Source organism: Coenobita brevimanus, chromosome 26 (genome assembly GCF_032717465.1).
Source record: "Coenobita brevimanus isolate Jiangsu-jjx chromosome 26, ASM3271746v2, whole genome shotgun sequence".
Lineage (NCBI taxonomy): Eukaryota > Metazoa > Arthropoda > Malacostraca > Decapoda > Coenobitidae > Coenobita > Coenobita brevimanus.
The window spans coordinates 45,789,165-45,808,563 of record NC_136979.1 but is presented as its reverse complement, the minus strand read 5'-3'; the positions used below and the strand labels follow the sequence as shown (position 1 = coordinate 45,808,563).

Here is a 19,399-nt window from a genome sequence, read left to right as displayed (position 1 = left end):
GCAGGGAAGAGAAAGGTTAAATTGGGAGGGAGAGAGGTTGGGGGAGGAAGGGAGGAATGAGGTGAGAATGGGGGAGGAAGAGCAAATGGAGGAGAGGGAGAAGGGAAGGGAGAGGGGGAAGATGGAAAGACAAAAGTAGCAGCGAGGGAAGGAGGGAGAGGTGGAGAGGAAGGGAAGGAGAGAGGAACTGAGTAGTGAAAAGGGAGAGGAGGAAATGAATGGTAAATAATGACCGGGAAATTAAAATGATAGTGAGGCAAGGTGAATAAGATGAGAGTATGGAAGTATGTGAGAGAGAGAGAGAGAGAGAGAGAGAGAGAGAGAGAGAGAGAGAGAGAGATGGTATAATGAACAGGAAGTGAAATATTTTGAGAGACGAGAAAAACAGCGATGATTACCACGGAGGTGACGATGGATGTGGAGAAGGGAGGAGGAGAAAAGAGAAAGGGGGAAAGGAGGAGGAAAAGCGGAAATAGGAAAGAGAGAAGAATGGAGGCGGGAAAACAAAGGAAAAGAGAAGGAGGGAATGAATATGAGAAAGGGAAGGGGAAGAATGTGAGGGAAGGAGGATTAGAGACAAACGAATGAGGGAGAGAGACGGAGAAAATGAGTGAGTGAAATAAAGACGTGGAGGGAGAAGCGAAGAGAGAAGAAAGGTGAGAGCATGAAGGAAAGAGAGCAGAGAGAGAGAGGGGAGGGGGGACAGTGAAGGAGCGAAATTAAAAGAAGTGAATGAAAGCAAGGACGGATGGAAGGAGAAGAGAAAATGAAGGAAAGGAAGGAGAAGTTGGAAGGCATGGGCAAATAACGGAGGGAACGAAAAACTGACACAGAAAAAAGAGAATGTGGGAGGGAGGGAGGATGGAAGCAAGAAGGAGTGAAAGCAAGAAAGGATAAGCCTGAATGAGAAGGAAGGAGAAAGGAAGAACAGGAGGAGGAGGAGGAAGAAGGACAGACTTGAGAATGAAGAAGTGAGATGCCTAGAGGAAATGGAGTGGAGAAAGAGAAAATGAAAGAGGCAGAAAAGAATGTCAGAAGAAGCAAATACTAAAGATGAAGGGAAGAATGAAGGAGACGTCAGGGGGTTGAAGGATAAAAGAAAATTTCAATTTTTCTCAGTAATTATAGATTTTTTTGAAGTTTATGTCGAGTATATTACAGTTTTTTCACTTTGTTTTTTTTATTATAGTCGTATTTTTCGCCAGCACTTCGTAGGAACCGTAATAATGTTGAAGTGTTATTAGACCCTTCATACCGAGGACATGGTTTATAAGTCGTCTTGCCATCCCCGGACGATTTTATTCAGCTTGGTGTAGAGAGTGTGGAGGAGGTAACTTACAGCTTTCATAATCTGTTGACTATTAGATGGAATTTTTTAGCAGGATATGTTTTGGTGCTTTGGGGCTGAAAGAGTTGACAGGAGTAAATACTCACACACACACACACACACACACACACACACACACACACACACACACACACACACACACACACACACACACACACACACACACACACACACACACACACACACACACACAAAGAGGGAGGGAATGAGCAAAGGAGTGGGAGTGAAAAATAAAGAAAAGGGTGGTGGGGGGAGTAAAAATGAGTTAAGAGTGACGGAATGATTGTGAAATAGGAAAGAAAGGAGAAACTAAGGGAGTAAATAAAATGTGGAAATAAATGAGGTGAAAAAGATAGATACACCAAGAATCATATTATTAAAGCTTGAGTGATAGAACAGGTCGTGATTTCTGGCATTCGTTGAAGCCAGTGATGAGAGTATTATGTTTTTAGCGTTCTGTCTCGCTGCTGAACGCACTCTGGAACGTGGCATGCAGGCTAATGACATCTAATAGCTTATAATAGTTCGGTAAATGACCACCTGATTTGGGGGGTTTTGAATATACTTTTGTGTACTCAGTTTTAATCCCTTCAGTCCGGTGATGTATGTTTTGTTATTTTGCAACTACCACGCGAAGAAGCATGTTGGGAAGGGTCCTAGAAAGCGAAGAGGTTAATTAATTCTAAATCTAATCTCTCGTAAGCCAGATGAAGGACTCTGAGAATAGCAGATATAAACGAGAAAAAGACCAAGGAGATAATGTAGGAAAAGTACACGATAAAAAAGACGATCATATTCAAGGAAGCAATATTTCAAAAATAAACGAAAATAAGACCATCAGTTCCGAAGAGTTAATACAGCAAAAATAAACGAGAAAAAGACCATCAGCTTCAAGACGCTAGTTATAATCCCTTAAGTATTTTTTCTAATCGCTTATTCCAACATTTTCCTGCACGACACCCAATCAGCTGGGAAACCGCGGCGTGTGTGGTGATAAGTGTATTAAAGGCAGGTCGTCTCGTGTGGTGTTGAGGTGCAAAAAGTGTGTATTTGGAGAGTAAAAAGGAATATTAGGCTGGACAGAGATGGATGAGGGTGGGAAGGAAAAGGGAAGGGGAAGGAGAGAGGGAGATGGAAGAGTGAGGGAGTGGGTGATGAGGGAGGAAGGAGGGAAGAAAGTAGGAAGGGGGGAGGGGTGTGCGAGAGAGGGAGAGGAAGGAAAGAGGGAAGCGGGAGAGAGGGAGGAAGGGGAAAGGGACAGAAGGAATTAAGTGAATGAGAGGGAGGAGATGGGAGGAAAGATGTGGAAGAGAGCGAAAGGCAGGGAGGAGAGGACTTGGAAGTGAGTCAGGAAAAGGGAGGGAAGGGGAGAGAGGGAGAGAAGGAAGTGGGAGAGGATGAGGCAAGTTCTGAATCCTGGAGGGAGACTGGCATAGGAGTTCTAATGAGGGACTTTTTAGGAGCGTATGAATGGTTGGAAAGGACACAGAGACAGAGCTTTGGTTCTTTTTCCCTTCCACATACTGCCTTTGGGTGGTGTTTTGTGTGGCCTTGGAGCATTTAACGCCTCTTTATTAACGATTTATTCTGTTTATTTCATCCATTAGTATCCTCTTGTGCATATTTCTGCACACTATGTAGGTACTGTAAATATATAAATACCATTAAAAGAAGATCAAAGGTGTAATTGGCATAATACATCGCTAAGAGAAAGGTACTACAAAGCTTACCATGATTCACGTACATGTTGCGCCGTGTTTGTGCTGGAGAGGCTGTGTTTGTATTGGAGAGGCTGTGTTTGTGTTGGAGAGGCTGTGTTTGTATTGGAGAGGCTGTGTTTGTGTTGGAGAGGTTGTGTTTGTGCTGGAGAGGCTGTGTTTATGTTGGAGAGGAAGTGCTTGATCTGGAGAGGCTGTGTTTGTGCTGGAGAGGCTGTGTTTGTATTGGAGAGGCTGTGTTTGTGTTGGAGAGGCTGTGTTTGTGTTGGAGAGGCTGTGTTTGTGTTGGAGAGGTTGTGTTTGTGCTGGAGAGGCTGTGTTTATGTTGGAGAGGAAGTGCTTGATCTGGAGAGGCTGTGTTTGTGTTGGAGAGGCTGTGTTTGTGTTGGAGAGGCTGTGTTTATGTTGGAGAGGCTGCGTTTGTCTTGGAGAGGTTGTGTTTGTGCTGGAGAGGCTGTGTTTATGTTGGAGAGGAAGTGCTTGATCTGGAGAGGCTGTGTTTGTGAGTGAGTGAGTGAGTGCGTGTGTGTGTGTGTGTGTGTGTGATGGAGGTGAGGCTTGATTGGGTGGGCACACGTGGGAACACATGTAAGGATTTATCGTCGCACTAGAACCTGTGTCATATTTAAGTCATATGTCAGGCTTCGTGGTACACCATTCCCCTATCAGTCGTTGTCTTGTGAGTCATTCATATATATATATATATATATATATATATATATATATATATATATATATATATATATATATATATATATATATATATATATATTTTTTTTTTTTTTTTTCGTGGCGACATTGTTTGCATCAATATATATAAGAGTAAAGTGAGGTATACAATATAGAATAGATTGCCATGAAATATGTGTTACGGAATACCCAGATCCACTCAGTCTGGCGAACACAGACCAAACCTGCTGACCGCCGGACTTCCGCGGTTCCTGTGGTGAGGCAAGATAAGGCGGGAGTGAGGGTGAAGGAAGGAACGGAGGAGGGAGAGAGAGAGAGAGAGAGAAACGGGGGGGAGTCAAGGAGGGAATAGAGAAGGAGGGGGAGGGAGGGAAGAGAGAGAGGGGGGGGAAGGGATGTTAGGAAGGAGGGAGATTTGAGATGAAAAGAAGGCATGGAAGGATGTGGCAGAGAGGGAGTGGAAGGAGTGGAACGGACAGAAAAGATGATAAATAAATACAGGAAGAAGGGATGATCGAGAGAGAGAGAGAGAGACTGACTATAAACCGAAGACGTAGCCAGAGTACCGCCTTGGGACACTGATCAGCTGACAGGACACGAGCAAGATGTATTGGGAGGAGTGAAGGAGAAGGAAGTAAGGAAGGAAGGAAGGAAAAGATGAGGGAGAGAATGAAAGAAGGAGAGTGGGGGTAGGAAGGAAAGGAGATGAGGTTAAGAGCAGTAAAGAGGATGGAAAAAATAAGACAATGGTAATGGAGAAGGAAATGAAAGAGGAGAAAGAGAATAGCGTAATAAAATACGGCAAAAGTAAACGAGCTAACGAAAATGGGAGGGAGGGAAGAAAGAAAAGGAGCAGAGAAGGAGGAGGGAATAGAATAAGAAAGGAGGAAAAAAATGAAGGATGGAAGGAAGAGGTATGGCTTTACTGGATTGGAGGAAAAAGTGAGTGATGGGATTATATTGAGGATCCCAAGCCGAAGAAGAAAACAGTCTATCCATTTTGCTCTACGACCAAGATAGGGCGTTGTTGTATTTACCAGTCTTCCATTGCGACAGTTTTTTCCACCCTCTTCCCCTCACCCTTACACACGCCAACGACGATAATGATGAAATATTGGAACCCACCATCGTATTGTTTTGCCGGGAGATGATGGTGACGATGGTGACAATGATTGGTGATGATGATGATGATGTTACAGTAGGAGCCAGCCTTTACGTATGGATTTATGTGTTATTATTTTCATTATCCGACCAAACATTATTATTATTGATGGTGGTAGGGGAGAAAAATGTGGTTTTTATAATACTGATGTTCATTTGGGGTAAGAAACACTGGCAAGATTACAGGTGAATATCTTTTATGGGCAAGAGTCCTGTATTATAACAACGTTTCCCTCTTTCCAACTTCGTTTCATCAAGGTCCATGCCAGTAGTTCCATGTCAGTAGGTCCATGTTAGTAGATTCATGTCAGTAGGTTCATGACAGCAAATTCATATTGTCGGAGTAAATCCGCATTGTTCACACACACACACACACACACACACACAGTTTGTTTCTCTCTCTCTCTCTCTCTCTCTCTCTCTCCCTACAATAACCCACACCCTTAGGGGATGATTTCTACTACCTCCTTTTCCCTCGATATTACTTTTCCCTCCCTCCCTTCCCTCCCTCTGTTCCTCCCCTCCCTACCTCCCTCCCCTCCCACCTGTTTTTCTGTTTATGTGTCCTGTATTTGTCCTCCTGTTTGTATGTGTTTGTAGCAGTGTTGATATTAGTATGTGTGACGGAAAAAATACGGCAACATACTGTAATTAAATTTTGCGAGCAGTTTGGAATGATATACAGTGGTGTACATAGAGGAAAACACACACACACACACACACACACACACACACACTACAGATAGTAAGTTTATTTTATTCCATCATCATCGTCATCATCATCATCGTCATCAGCATCATCACCCTCTTTTATTCTTTCTTTACTTTCATTCCCTCAGTCTGTTGTCTTTTTTATTCTTTTTACGCTCTCTCCCTTGTCCCTCCGAATTTTTTCTTTTTTCTTCCTCACTTCTTAATAATATCATGGACTGCACACACGCAATGCTCTCCTCCCTCCCCCTCCACACACACACACACACACACACACACACACACACACACACACACACACACACACACACACACACACACACACACACACACACACACACACACACACACACACCATCATCATCAAAGTCTCGTGAGTCTCGTGATGTCTTGGGATCTTAATATATTACAAGTAGACGTCCAACCCCCAGATTATTGTAGAAGAAAAAGATGGTGATGTTTGTAGCTCTCTCCTCACCACTCTCCTCCCTAGGCAGAAAGAAGAGGACACTCACAACAGATCATCATCATCACCACCACCACCACCACCACCACCACCACCACCACCACCACCTTTTTAGTACTTCATTTCTCACAATAAACGAGATGGGGAAAAAGACTGAAAAATCATCCACTGGACAGAAACTTCCTGATGAGAGATTTTACATTGCAGATGAAAATTAGGCATAAATATACTCTCACTCACCTGATACGAAGGAGCTCATAAAGACTCCATCATGCAAATCCAGGTGCTCAATTCAGGCAGGTATAATTTATGATACTGCCATCGGAGTTATCCCTCGCTTTATTAATGTCGCCCTTTCAGTCTCTCACCTTTTTGGTTTTATCATATATTTTATTCCAGCTACCATTAGGCGATTTTATTCACCTAAGGACAGATTTCCAGTAGTGAATTGGTTAATGAAGGCTATATCTAACCCCTCCAGCTAAAAAAATAACCACAGTCGTTCTATTTTATGAAGGCAGTTTGGGTGGGGAGCTCTGGGACCTCACTCTGTTAGCACTGTTGCCACATCGTCGCCACACACGTGCTCTCTCACTCTTTCTCTCTCTCATATTTATATTAACTACTATTAATTGTATTTTCTTTATTTTTTCTCTTGTTTTCGACTTTTTTCCACACCACCCCTGAGGTAAAAGTCTATAGGTGCGTTTTTTTTATAGCTTCTATGGCAGGAGACTGACCGAGTATGACCCGCTCACGCAGGGTTTCCCTCGTGTCACCACCTGACAACGTCACAAAAGCAACGCTGACAAGTCTTATGAGATTTATACTATACTATAGCTTTTTTATTGAATTACATCTATACAGAGTGTTTAAAATTCATTTATAAGTAGTTACTAGCTTAAAATAGGAGAGTGAGAGAGAGAGAGAGAGAGAGAGAGAGAGGTGAGCACAAATAATTACACGTGTATCGGCGGCGATGGGACAACAGAGCTAACAGTGTGAGGTTCCAGATCGCCCCACCCAAACTGCCTTCATAAAATAGAACGACTATAACAAGCCTAATATAATAGTCTGGAGTGCCAGTTAAAAAAGAAAAATAAATCGCTTACTTGAAGGGGTGAAGGGCAACAGCAACAGTCAAATCTTTAATACTAATAGTCGAAACAATTCCTGGGGTGTGGGTTCTTGTGTGGGTTTTTGTGTTTGGTTTCAAGGACGTGGGTGTTTGGTGAGGGTGAAGAGCTTTTGGTGTTTGGAGGACCACTTGAGAATATTATCTGGGTGTTGTTGTGGAGCTTATTTGTTGAGATAGATAGGAGATAGATAGATAGACGGACAGGAAGTTAAACAGATTGATAGGTAGATCGATAAACAGGCAGATAGTTAGATAGATGGAGAGATATAGATACATAGACAGATATAGATAGACCAAGGTAGGAAGATAGACGAAGAGATAGGAAACAGACAAATAGTTAGACAGTCTTATACATAATAGTAGAAAGATATACAGATATAGATAGACAAAGGTAGGTAGATAGACTGATACATAAAGGTAGACAGAATGACAGATATAGACAGACATCCGGACAGATGGGAAAGATACGTAGAAAACAGAATGTATCGAGAAAACTTGAGAGTGAGAGAGAGAAGGAAGATTTTCTAGGCCTGTCTCACTCCCCTCCCTGACACACAATAAATACAGAGAAGGGAGGGGAGGGGAGGGAATGGAGGGTGAGGTAGGGATTAGAGGGAGGGAGGGAGGGAAGGAAGGAGACAGGTTGATAGGATGTGAGAGAGGTAGGTTAGTTTGTAGGCAATGAGGGAGGAAGGGAAGGAGAAGGGAGAGAGGGACACAGTTATTTGTAAGGGTAGGGAGAGAATCGAAGGAAGGTGAAGAGACGAGAGGGAGAAGAAGAGGAAGGAGAAGGGATGAAGGGAGAGAGGAAGGAAATCAGGGAGAGGAGAAGAGAAGGGAAGATATATGACAGCAGAGAGGGAAGAAGGGAAAGGAGGATAGAAGGAAAAGATGGAGAAAAGATGGACTAAGAAGACTGAAGGAGGGAGGAGCAGGATTTGGCAGATTGGGAGAGAAGGATCGAGGGAGAGAGGAAAGGGAGTGGTATGGAAGGGAAAGGAGAGAGGAAATTGAATGGTATGGGAGGGAAGGGTAAGAGAGGGAGGGATAAGACGACAGGAGGGAAACAGCTGAATATATAGAGAGGAAGGAAGGGATCGAGGAAGGGAATGGAAGGAAAGAAAAGAGGAGAGATAAAGGAGGAAGGGAAGGAGAGGAATGGAAGATGAAGGAAGGGAGGAGAAAGGATGGGGGAGAAGACAGGGAAGAAAAGGAAAAGGGAGGGATGGAGGTAGGGATGGAAGAGAAAACATGAGTGAGGGACGCAGCCGGGTATAAAGAGGAGGAGGAGGGTGGCATGTATGAGGGAAGTAGCAGATGAAGGGAGGAAAATGCCGCCTCAGTTTAGGAAGGAAGTACTGTAGAGGATGGGGAAAGAGAAAGAGGTGGAGAAAAGAGGAAGAAATGTGTAAACAAGGAGGGGATGGGGTGAAGAGAGAGGGAGGAAAGAGAGTGCGTGAGAAGAGAGGGAAAATTAGGGAGGAGGAGAGAAAATGAAAAAGGGGAAAATGGGGAGGGAAAGGGAAGAAGAGAAAGGGGATGAATGTGGGAAGAGGAGAGGAAGGTAGAAAGAGGAGGAGGGAGGAGAGGGAGAGGGAAGTATAGAGGAGTACATAAGTAACAGGAGACCTATTGGCCCATGATGAAGGCTGAGGGTGGGGGAAGAGGTTGAGGAAGAGAAGGACAGGGAGGGAGAGTAGAGGAGAAAATGAATGAGGTTAGAAGGAAAGGAGGACAGAAAGAAAAGGGATAATTACAGGAAAAGAGAGGGAAAGGGGTGTGGAGAGGGGGAAAGGGCCTAAAAGAAGGACTGAAAGAAAAAAAAAGTGTAATGAAGGACAATTCGCCGTTGTAGGAAAGGAGAGAAGGAAGGAGATAAGAAAGGGAGGGAAATAAAGAGGATAAGAGAAAGAGAAGTAGAGAGGAAAGTCAGAATCGAGAGAGAATATATGAGTAAGTGTGCAGGGGAAAAGAGAAAGAATGGAAGAAAAAGAAGAAAGAGGAAGAAGAGAAAAAGAAAGGGACGCATAGAGGGTGTAAGAAAAGTGAGAGAGGGAGGATTGAACAGAAGAAGAACATGAAGGAAAGCTGAAGGAGGGAGAAACGGGAGAGGGTGAGGAAAGGAGTGGACAGAAAAAAAAAAAGAGAAGGAAGGATGTCGAGGGAAGCAAAGAAGGACAAAACGAATTCCAGGAAAGATACTATGGGTTGCCAAGGAAGGCAGGAAGAAGAATGGGAAAAATAAGAAGAGGATGGAAGGAAAGGAAGGATTAATTGAGCAAGTTATGAAGGGAGGGACATAGGAATGAAGGAAGGAATAAAAGACGTGACGGAAGAGAGTGAAAAGGGAAAGGAAGACGAATGTGAAGAAGATTTAAAAATGAGTAGGAAAAGGACGGAGGGGAAGAACGAATAGAGGAAAATAATGAAGGAAGGGAGGAAAAGATGAAGGAAGAGGGTGAAGAAAAAATGAAATGATAAGAGTAAAAAGAAATAAATGACGATGTGAAGAAAGAGGGGCTAGAAGTGAAAAATTGGAAGGAAATGATGGAAGAAATGGAGGATGGGAGAAGGATAAATGCAGGAAAAGAGTTTAAAAGTGAGAGAGAGAGAGAGAGAGAGAGAGAAGGGGAAGGATGAACGAATGACGGAGGGGAATTCGGAAGGACCGGTGGGAGAAAAAACAAGGTATGAAGGAATAATGAAGAGTGTGTGTGTGTGTGTGTGTGTGTGTGTGTACGTGTGTGTGTGAGAGAGAGAGAGAGAGAAACATGACCCGGAGTTTGGACATTTATTACCAACAAAATTAAGAGCTGTCGCTTTTTTTTTTTATTGAGAGAGAGAGAGAGAGAGAGAGCAGTTTTTTTTTGTTTATCTGGCTATCTTCTATCTCAGTCTATCCATCTGTCTCTCTGTCTCTTTGTATGTATGTCTGTCTATCTGTGTTTTTCTCTGTCAGTCTGCCTGTCTCTCTTAGTTTATCTGTATCTAAATATTTCTCACCACCTGTATGTTTATCCATATTCTTAGACGAGGACGATGGCACTGAAATTCTCTCTCTCTCTCTCTCTCTCTCTCTCTCTCTCTCTCTCTCTGCCAGTGTGGGTTCATTAGACTTCACTGTTAACCCGGAGGTGCCCTAACGACTCTCTCTAATTGAGCTCACCTGCTCATACATAGCCCATAATACATCATTGAGGGGAAGGGGAGGAAGGTGAGATGAGAGGGAAAGGTGTAGAGAGGATAAGAGATGAGGGAGTGAGTGTGGAGAGGATCGGGATGAGGGAGTGAGTGTGGAGAGGATCGGGGTGAGGGGTATGTGGATATGATGAGTGGTGAGGGTGGGTGAGTGGAGAGGATGAGTGAAAGGTGGGATGTGGGGAGGATGAGGGGTGAGGGGTGTGTTTGGAGAGGATGAGTGAGGGAGGGATGTAGAGCTGAGGGGAGTGGGGTGTGTTTGGAGAGGATGAGTGAGGGGGGATGTAGAGATGAGAGGAGAGGGAGAGGTGTGGAGAGGATGAGGAATAAGGAAAGGGTGTGGAGTGGAGAGGATGAGTGGTGAGGAAGGGTGTTGAGAGGAGTGGTTTGGGCGTTTGTTGAGAGGATAAGGGATTGGGGAGAGGGTGTGGGAAGGATGAAGGGTGAGGAAAGGGGCGGGGAGGGGATGAGGGGTGAGGGACAGGGAGAGGTTTAAGAGGGCGGGGATTTGGAGAGGATGAGGGATGGGGGAGAGAGTATGGAGATGATTTATGGAGAGAGAGAGAGATGGGTAAGGAAATTGGGGTAAAACTCAGAGGAAAAGTGAAAAGCTGTGAGAAGAGAAGAATTTAAAGAAGAGGAAAATGAAGGTAGGAAAGAAGGTACGGGTAATAAAAGCAAAACATAAAGGATGAACTAAAAAATAATAATAATAGGAAGAGATAAATGACGGAAGGAAGAATGAGTGAGAGAAATAGAAGAAAAAGTGAAAAAAGAAGCAACATTATTAACTGACTTTGAGACCACTATCTTCATAATTGCTCCATATATATTTAAAATGTCTCTCATATAAACTTTGGATACACCCATTCTCATCACAATAAAATAAAATAAAAGTTACAGGAAAAATATATTGGTTGTAATTCCCGTAATGTATTTGGAGAAACTTAAGTAATTTGTTTAGGTATTTGTGTTTATGTGGGAAGTTTTGGTGTTACAAGGTTGTTCCGTTAGTGTTATTGATAGTGTTGTTAATAGCTGAAGATGTGATGGTGATGATGATTGTTATTGCTATTATTATTATTATTATTATTATTATTATTATATTTTATTATTGTTAGTTATTTTTGTTATTATTATTATTATTATTGTTGTTGTTGTTGTCCATGTATTGTGGTTGTATTTTACTTTTATTACTGTCGTTATTATTTTCATGAGAGAGAGGAGAGAGAGAGAGAGAGAGAGTACATGTCCTGTTGTTCTTCCTGCTGTTGGACGTCAGGAGGAAGTCCCTCGCCGCCCGAATAGTTTTTCATATTTTGAAAAACACTGAGGAGGAGGAAGCGACCAAATTACTCTCTCTCTCTCTCTCTCTCTCTCATCAATTTGTCCTGTACGTCTTTCTGTAGTTTTTCCTTACCATTGTTTTTCTTGTCCTATTTTTGTCGTTCTTCATTGCCATAACATTTACTTTCTCTCCCTTTCACTTTCCTTGCTTCCATCATTTTTACTTTTTCTTCCAGCATTTTTCTGCTTTCCTTTCTATCTCCTCCCCACTTCTTCCATTTGTTTTCTTTCTTCACCTTCCCTCTTTCTTCCATCCACCTTCCATTCCCTCTTCACTTCCTCCTTGTTTGTTCCCGCTCTTCCCTCTGTTCTTCCTTCTCCCTCTATCTTATTTTCTCTTCTCCGTTCTTCCTTCATTTTATCCTTTTTCCTTTCCCCCTTCCTCCTTTCCGTCCTTCCTTGGTTCTTCCTTTGCCCGAATTTCTTCCACCTCTCCTCCCTCTCTTGTCATTTCTTCTCCTTCCTCATTATGCTCATTACTCCTTGATTTCTCCCTTCCCTCCCTCCCTCCTGCTATCTCTTATCTTCCTTCTCTCTGCTTTGTCGATTCTCTCCTCTTCTCAGACCTTCCTCCCTTTTATTCCTTCTTCCCACTATCAGTCATTATTTTCCTTCCTATATTCCGTTATTACCTACTTCCTTCTAGCTCTCTTCGATTCCTCCTTTTCATGCCCCTTTTCCACACGACTTAGTTTCTGCCTTCTAGCTCTCTTCGATTCCTTCTTTTTATGCCCCTTTTCCTCAGTCTTCTCTGCCCTTAGTTCCTCCTTCCCTCCCTTCCACCACCTTCCTTCCATCGTCCCTTCCCTCCCTCCTTTGTTTTTCTCAACTTTTCGTTCCTTTTATCCATCCTTTCCTCAGTCTCTTCTGTTTTCCCTCTCTACCTTCAGTCCCTTCTCTCTCTCTCCCTTTACCTTCAGTCCCTTCTTCTCTCTTTCATTCTACCCAACCCTACTCATTTTATCCTTCCACCCACCCATTATTCATTTCTTCCTTTCTTTCTTCCTTAAACCCACCCATCGTTCCTTTCGTCTTTCCTTCCATCCCTTAGGGCTTAGACCTTCCTTGATTCAGCTTCTTTATGTCACTTCGGCCTTCCTTCCATGCCTCCCTCTCTCAGTCCATCCCGCCCCCTCTTCCATCCAGCCCTCAGCCCCACCTTTCCATCCAATCATCCTGTCCTTACTCAATCCCTTTTCAATACCTCTTTCATTCTTGAGTATTTCCTTCCGGTTCTCTTTCCCTTCCTCAGTCTTTTCTTCCTTCTCTGTAAACTCTCCCTCTCTCCATCTCCCCTTCTTTCCCTCACTCCTCCCTCCCTCCCTCGCCACCTAGCCTTTGTCTCCTACCCCCAGAAGGCCAGGCCCCGGATTTTAAAGGCAATTTAAGATGAAACTTGGGTAGTGTTATGCAGAGTGAGGGGCCAGCCTTCGGTAAACACGGTTATCCCAAAAGGCCCACTCACACTCCACCCAGCTCTTTTTTTTTTTTTTTTTACCTCTCTCTCTCTCTCTCTCTATATATATATATATATATATATATATATATATATATATATATATATATATATATATATATTGTTACGGAACAGAGAAAGATAATGTACACTTTAAGTGAGAATACTAAAAATCACTACTGTCCCGTAAAGTTCCAGGTTCAAAACAAAAGAGTTAGGTAAAATTACAAGTTAAAGTTTAATGCTCAAACTAACAACAAAACATTCAGGACTCATATGGATAATGTAATGGCAAAAAACAGGTTAAATATATGGTTAACTGCAATAGCCTCTATTAACACGACATCAGCATGAGTAAATTTATCTAAGTCAGCCCTGATAAAATGAGAATACCAGATAATACTCAGTGAATGCAAGATATATTATTACAGATACAAAATATTATTAAAAATGACTGACATAAAAACACATGAATCACAAAAACTTCACTAGGCCTACGAATCAACACCCTATGCTATACAGTATAAGGAAAAAATGCAACAACACTTATACTCAAATTACACAGCTGCTAGATGGCTGGAGATTTCCTGAGCACTCACAATAATAACTGTACAGAGGAGGACAGAGATGTGAGCAAAATGAGGAGTAGATCTAAGTGCCAAATGATGCAGAGACTGAGCTCATTATATAGGGGCCGGCAGAGCTTGATACAACTTGTAAGAAGGACGCGCAAATGAAGCCATGGGGACAAAGAGTTGACAATCCTGCTCTGAACAACAGAAAGAACGACTTACTCTACTATAAGGGAGGAGGGGGGGAGTGAGGTAGAACACGCTCGTGATCAAACATGCAGCATACTGTACGTTAGAATTACACAAAGGATGATGAAATCATAGGCTATGTAACAATATATATATATATATATATATATATACCCCCTACCCCCAGGGGGTATATATATATATATATATATATATATATATATATATATATATATATGTGTGTGTGTGTGTATGTGTGTGTACCGATTTTAATATTACTAATGCACCATAGAAAAGGAACTTAATTGAATATATAATTCACCATCAATTAAGATACCGTATATTAACTCAAAAAAATACGCAAGCAACAACGCTCATTGTCAAACCCTTGGTCATTAGGGTACATGGGACACCTGTAATTGATGTGATGTTGGGTTGATGAGTATTTAAATCAAAGTTTTCTCCAGTCAGACCAAGAACAAAAAAGTAAGAATGTGTGTCTCCCATATACCTTGCGTCTCACCGTCCAAGGAAAGACAGTTAAAACCATCACACAAAAACATTTCAGGTGTTCCAGTCTTTTCTCTCAGCCTCCTCTGTCAAAATCACGCATTTCTTAGGCCGTTCCTCAACTTCATAGCCTTTAAAACCCTTCACAAATATTCCGCTTTATTAAAACACGCTTACCAAATTTCCCAGCCAAATTTTCTTCATCCACATTCTCGGCTCAGTAAAGAGAGAGAGAGAGAGAGAGAGAGAGAGTCAAGAAGTGGGAGGGAATCTGAATAAGAAAAAGGGAGACAAACAGAGAGAGAGAGAGAGAGAGAGAGAGAGTCAAGGAGTGGGAGGTAGTCTGAATAAGAAAAGGGGAGACAAACAGAGAGAGAGAGAGAGAGAGAGCGCTCAGACGTCAGAATAAATGAGATTAGAACATTAGAGCGGAGATTGGGTGATTAGGCTGGAATATATTTGGCTGGGGTTGAGGGCCGCGGGGTGGGTCGGGAGGGTTGAAGGTTAGAGAGAGGGGAGTGAGTGGGGAGGAGAGCTGAGGGGGAGGGGAAGGGATGGCAGGAGAGGGGATATGTGGAGGGAGGTAGAGACAGGAGGGGAAGGGGGAGAGAGGGGAAGAGAGAGCAGAGTGAAGTGTGGGTGATTGGGAATGAGAAGACAGAGGAGGAGATGGCGAGGAAGTTTGAGGGAGGGGATGGGTGTGATGAAAGCAGTAAACATCACCACCACCACCACCACCACACCACACCACACCTCCGCCACCGCCACCAGCCTTCTAATTACAGGTGTGAGTGTGGGGATCACGTCCACTGCCCACTACACAGGTTAATTGACACACACTCATTACCGCTCAAAGGTACAAGTTACTTGGTGTGGGCTGGGATGACCTTTGTACTGCTCTTTTTCTTCGCGTCTCTCTCTCTCTCTCTCTCTCTCTCTCTCTCTCTCTCTCTCTCTCTCTCACACACACACACACACACACACACACACACACACACACACACACACACACACACACACACGAGAGAGAGAGAAGGCGTAACAGCATGCAGGTTGTGCCACGGTAGGTAGTTCCAGCAATACAATTACGACCTCGATTTGTATCAAGAGCATTCCAGGCGGCTTCTCTCGTTGCGCACCTTGTTTCCTGTGCACGGACATCGATTGATTCAAACGTCTTTTTATTCGAATCCTCTGTCTTTTTGTTTTGTTTTTTTCGAATAGAGTACGTTTCATGCATACAAAGAACGGAGTCACGGAGGAAGGTGTGGCTTTAAAACACAGCCACATAAGTCACACCCAAATCACATTTAACACAAAAATTAGTAGTTTCCATTATGGGGTGTTGTGAATACCGCCTTGCTTTTCGGTAAGTCATGGTTGTATGTTCAGTATATTGTTATGCGCGCCACCTCCAGTACTGAGAGTTGTTGCTTCCTTGGGTCACTACTGTTTATCTTTTCTTGTCCGAGATTTTCGTCAGTTTGCAGCGTATTGTATGTAGATCAGTGGTAGAATAAGACAGTACCATGGCCCTGCATCCTTTCCAGAGCAGTTCTTCGTGACTAGCAACGTATTCTGGTGTTAATCTCTTGCTGTAGTTCGGCATTCAAGATAGATATACGCCAAATATACTGTTAATTAAAGTGTACGGAGCAGAGTTTGAGTGGCTTTTGCTTTCTCACCTCCCTCGTGTTCTGTATTTCATCCCCCTCTTATTCTCTTTCCTCTCATCTGCATACTCTTCTTCATATATCACTGTTCCGTCATTCCTTGGTTCTTTTTTTCGTCCTTCCTTCCTTCATTCATTCATTCATTCATTCTTCCCTTCGTCTTTCATTCATTAATATATTTTTCCTTCTTTCTCTGCTCCATCATCTCCTTTCTTCACCTCCCTCCGTTTCTCCCTCTGTCCCTTTCTGCCCCTCTCTTTTCCCCTCCATTCCCTCCTATCTCCCCTAGTCCCTATTTCCTCTCGATCAGAAACCTATAGTCCTCTCAGTTCCCCCCTCTCTCTACCTTCCCCTCTCCGTCCCCCTCCCCCTCCCCTCAGAATCTTAATTACCTTTCGTTCTCTCCTTTTCCCTACCTCCTCCCCTCTCACCTTCCCCCCCTCCTCCTTCCACATCTCCCACCCCACCTCACCATGATCATCCCTCTCCTTCCTCCTTCTCTCTTCCCCATATTTTCCATTCAGTTAACCTTCACATCATCATCCTCTTTCCCTCCCCTACTATCCTCTCTAGTCCCTTCCTTTTCTTTCCTCCTCATCCCTTCCTTTCTCCTTCTCTGCCCTTCCTACCTCTTCTTCCATTTGCTCCTCTGTGTCATCGCCACATCTTCCTCTTCTCTCTCTCTCTCTCTCTCTCTCTCTCTCTCTCTCTCTCTCTCTCTCTCTCTCTCTCTCTCTCATCCTCCCATATTTATCCCTTCTCCCTCCCCTCCCCCTCACCCTCACCCTCCCCTCCCCTCACTAATTACTCCCCAATCCTTATAGAGACTTCCATCAGAGGGGCAGAGACAGGAGGGGGAAGGGGGGACTTAGAAGATTTTAATTACATCTGTTTAACTTCATCTGTACTCATTTGGAAGTGATGAGGGGATTGTGATGATGAGGAGTGGAGGGTTGTGATGGAGAGAGGGAGAGAGGTTTGAGATACAGACAGAAGGGGTTATGTAGAGAGGGGGGGGTTGTGATGTAGAGAGAGAGAAAGGAGATTGTGCTGTTAAAAGTTAGGAGGTTGCGATAGAGAGATGGGATTTTGATGTAGAGAGAGGGGGTTGTGATTTTGGGAGAGGGGTTTGTGACGGAGAGAGAGAGAGAGAAGGGGGGGGGTTGTGAGGTAGAGAAAGGATATGTTTGATGTATCTTGCCATTTTAAACCCTTTCACAGTAATGACTTTTATTTGTGCTGCGACCAGACAGTTGTTAGTGAGCTAACGAGACGCAAGGTAGTGAACTGAGGAAAAGGAAACTGCATTACCTAACTCCTTTACCACAAGACCCCTTCCGTTTGCTGAATTTACTAGTAAGGGGGTTGCAAGAAGAACATTAAGTAAATAAAGCATAGGTGAAGCAGTAACGTCATCAGCTTACTTGGCTATATTCCTTTCACTTTAACTTGGCTCAGCGTTTCATCTTTGGGGGGCTTATTTCACGTAGCTCAGTGGTAGAACAAGAAATTACTGTGGCCTTACATCCTTTCCATAACACTTCTTCGTGACTAGTATTATATTCTGATGTTCATCCCTTGTTAGTATTTAAGGTGAAGTGGTGGCAATTTTAGGCCAAGTTAAGGTGAAGGGGGTGTGATCTTCAATATCCCTTCAGCCCGAGGACCTGTTTTGTTTTGACAGGCACTAGACGCTTTTATCTACCTTAGGAAAGAATCTCTCTCTCTCTCTCTCTCTCTCTCTCTCTCTCTCTCTCTCTCTCTCTCTCTCTCTCTCTCTCTCTCTCTCTCTCTCTCTCTCTCTCTCTCATCTGCGGTACCTGTTTATCTACAGTATCTGTCTGTCTGTCTGTGTGTCCGTCTATCTAATCTATCTCTCTGTATATCTAACTATGTCTGCTTGTCCGTCCGTCCGTATGTCTTATCTATCTGTCTGTCTCTATCTGTCTATATATCTACCTACCTCCATCTATTACTATCCATCTGTCTATCTCATCAAGTACCTAAGATCCAAAAATCCCTCCAAAATCTTCAACTTGTCCCCTGTAATTCTAAGCGGGTGGGTTGTACGGCAGGGAACTTTTTCAATTTGGGGCCTGGAGTTGGTAGGGGACGAGGGGGAGGAGGAGGGAGGGAGAGAGAGAGGGAGGACATGGAGAAAAAGGGAGAAGAATGGCAGCAGGTTAGTGAGGGGTAAGGGGAGGAGGAGGGAGAGAGGACAAGGGTAGGGAGGATTGGGGAGGGAGAGGGATGACATGGAGGAGAAGAGAGAAGAATGGCAAGAGGCTAGTGAGGGGATGGGGGAGGGGAAGGGGGAGGGAGAGAGGACAAGGATGACGAGGAAGAATGGGAGGAGGTTAGGGGAAGGAAGGGGGAGGAGGGAGGTGAGACAGATGTGGGAAATTGGAAGAAAGGTAGAAGGAAAGGGGAAGGAGGGAAGAGCAGTGGAAGAGTTATTGGAAGAAGAGGAAGGAGAGAAGTGGAGAAGGAAGGTGAAGAGGGGAAGTGGATAGGAAAAAAAAAACTATGAGAAGGAGAAGGAAGAAAAAATGAGGAAGAAGAGAAGAACGGGAAGAGGATAAGGAAGATATGGAAAAGGAGAAGAATGGGAGTTGGAGAGATGGGAAATGAGAGGAGGAAAAGAAGGATAGAGAGTGGAAGGGGAGAGGAGGCAGGGGAAGTGGAAGGAGATAGAAGGTTAATGGAAAAAAGAGAAGAAAGAAAGAGGAGAGGGAAGTTGAGGAAAGGAAAGCAGGAGAGGAGGGGCAAGAAGACATGGAAAGCTAAGAAAACGTGAGAGGAAGGAGTGGGGAGGGGGTCCTTATTTATTTCGAGCAAGTCAGAAGATTCCCCGATTTTACAACTCATTATCTGCGATTAGTGAGACATTTTCTGATCCATGGACATAGATCAACCCCAAATCCATGAGTCTGTAGCTGACACATCATCTTTTTATGGGGAGCTACGTCATAAGCTCCGATAATGTAGATATATAACGTCATAGTGTATTTTCGCGTTTCAGTTTTTTGATGATGTTAAGGATTTCCAGTTACATAAGTATTCCTTTGGAGTGAGGGAGCAGATGTCAGCAGAGAAGGGAAAGAAATTTGGAGATCAGTAGGCAGGGGAGAAACTATAGAAGAGAGAGAGAGAGAGAAGGAGAAAGGGGAGAAACGGAATAACAGAGAGAGAGAGAGAGAGAGAGAAGGAGAAAGGGAAGAA

At 43.6% G+C, this 19,399-nt stretch overlaps 1 protein-coding gene across 1 annotated transcript in view; it reads left to right on the top strand.

The window, feature by feature from the left end:
• Positions 1-19,399, top strand: part of LOC145394105 (FMRFamide receptor-like) — a 379,045-nt gene that overhangs the window by 317,593 nt on the left and 42,053 nt on the right. The window lies entirely within an intron of this gene.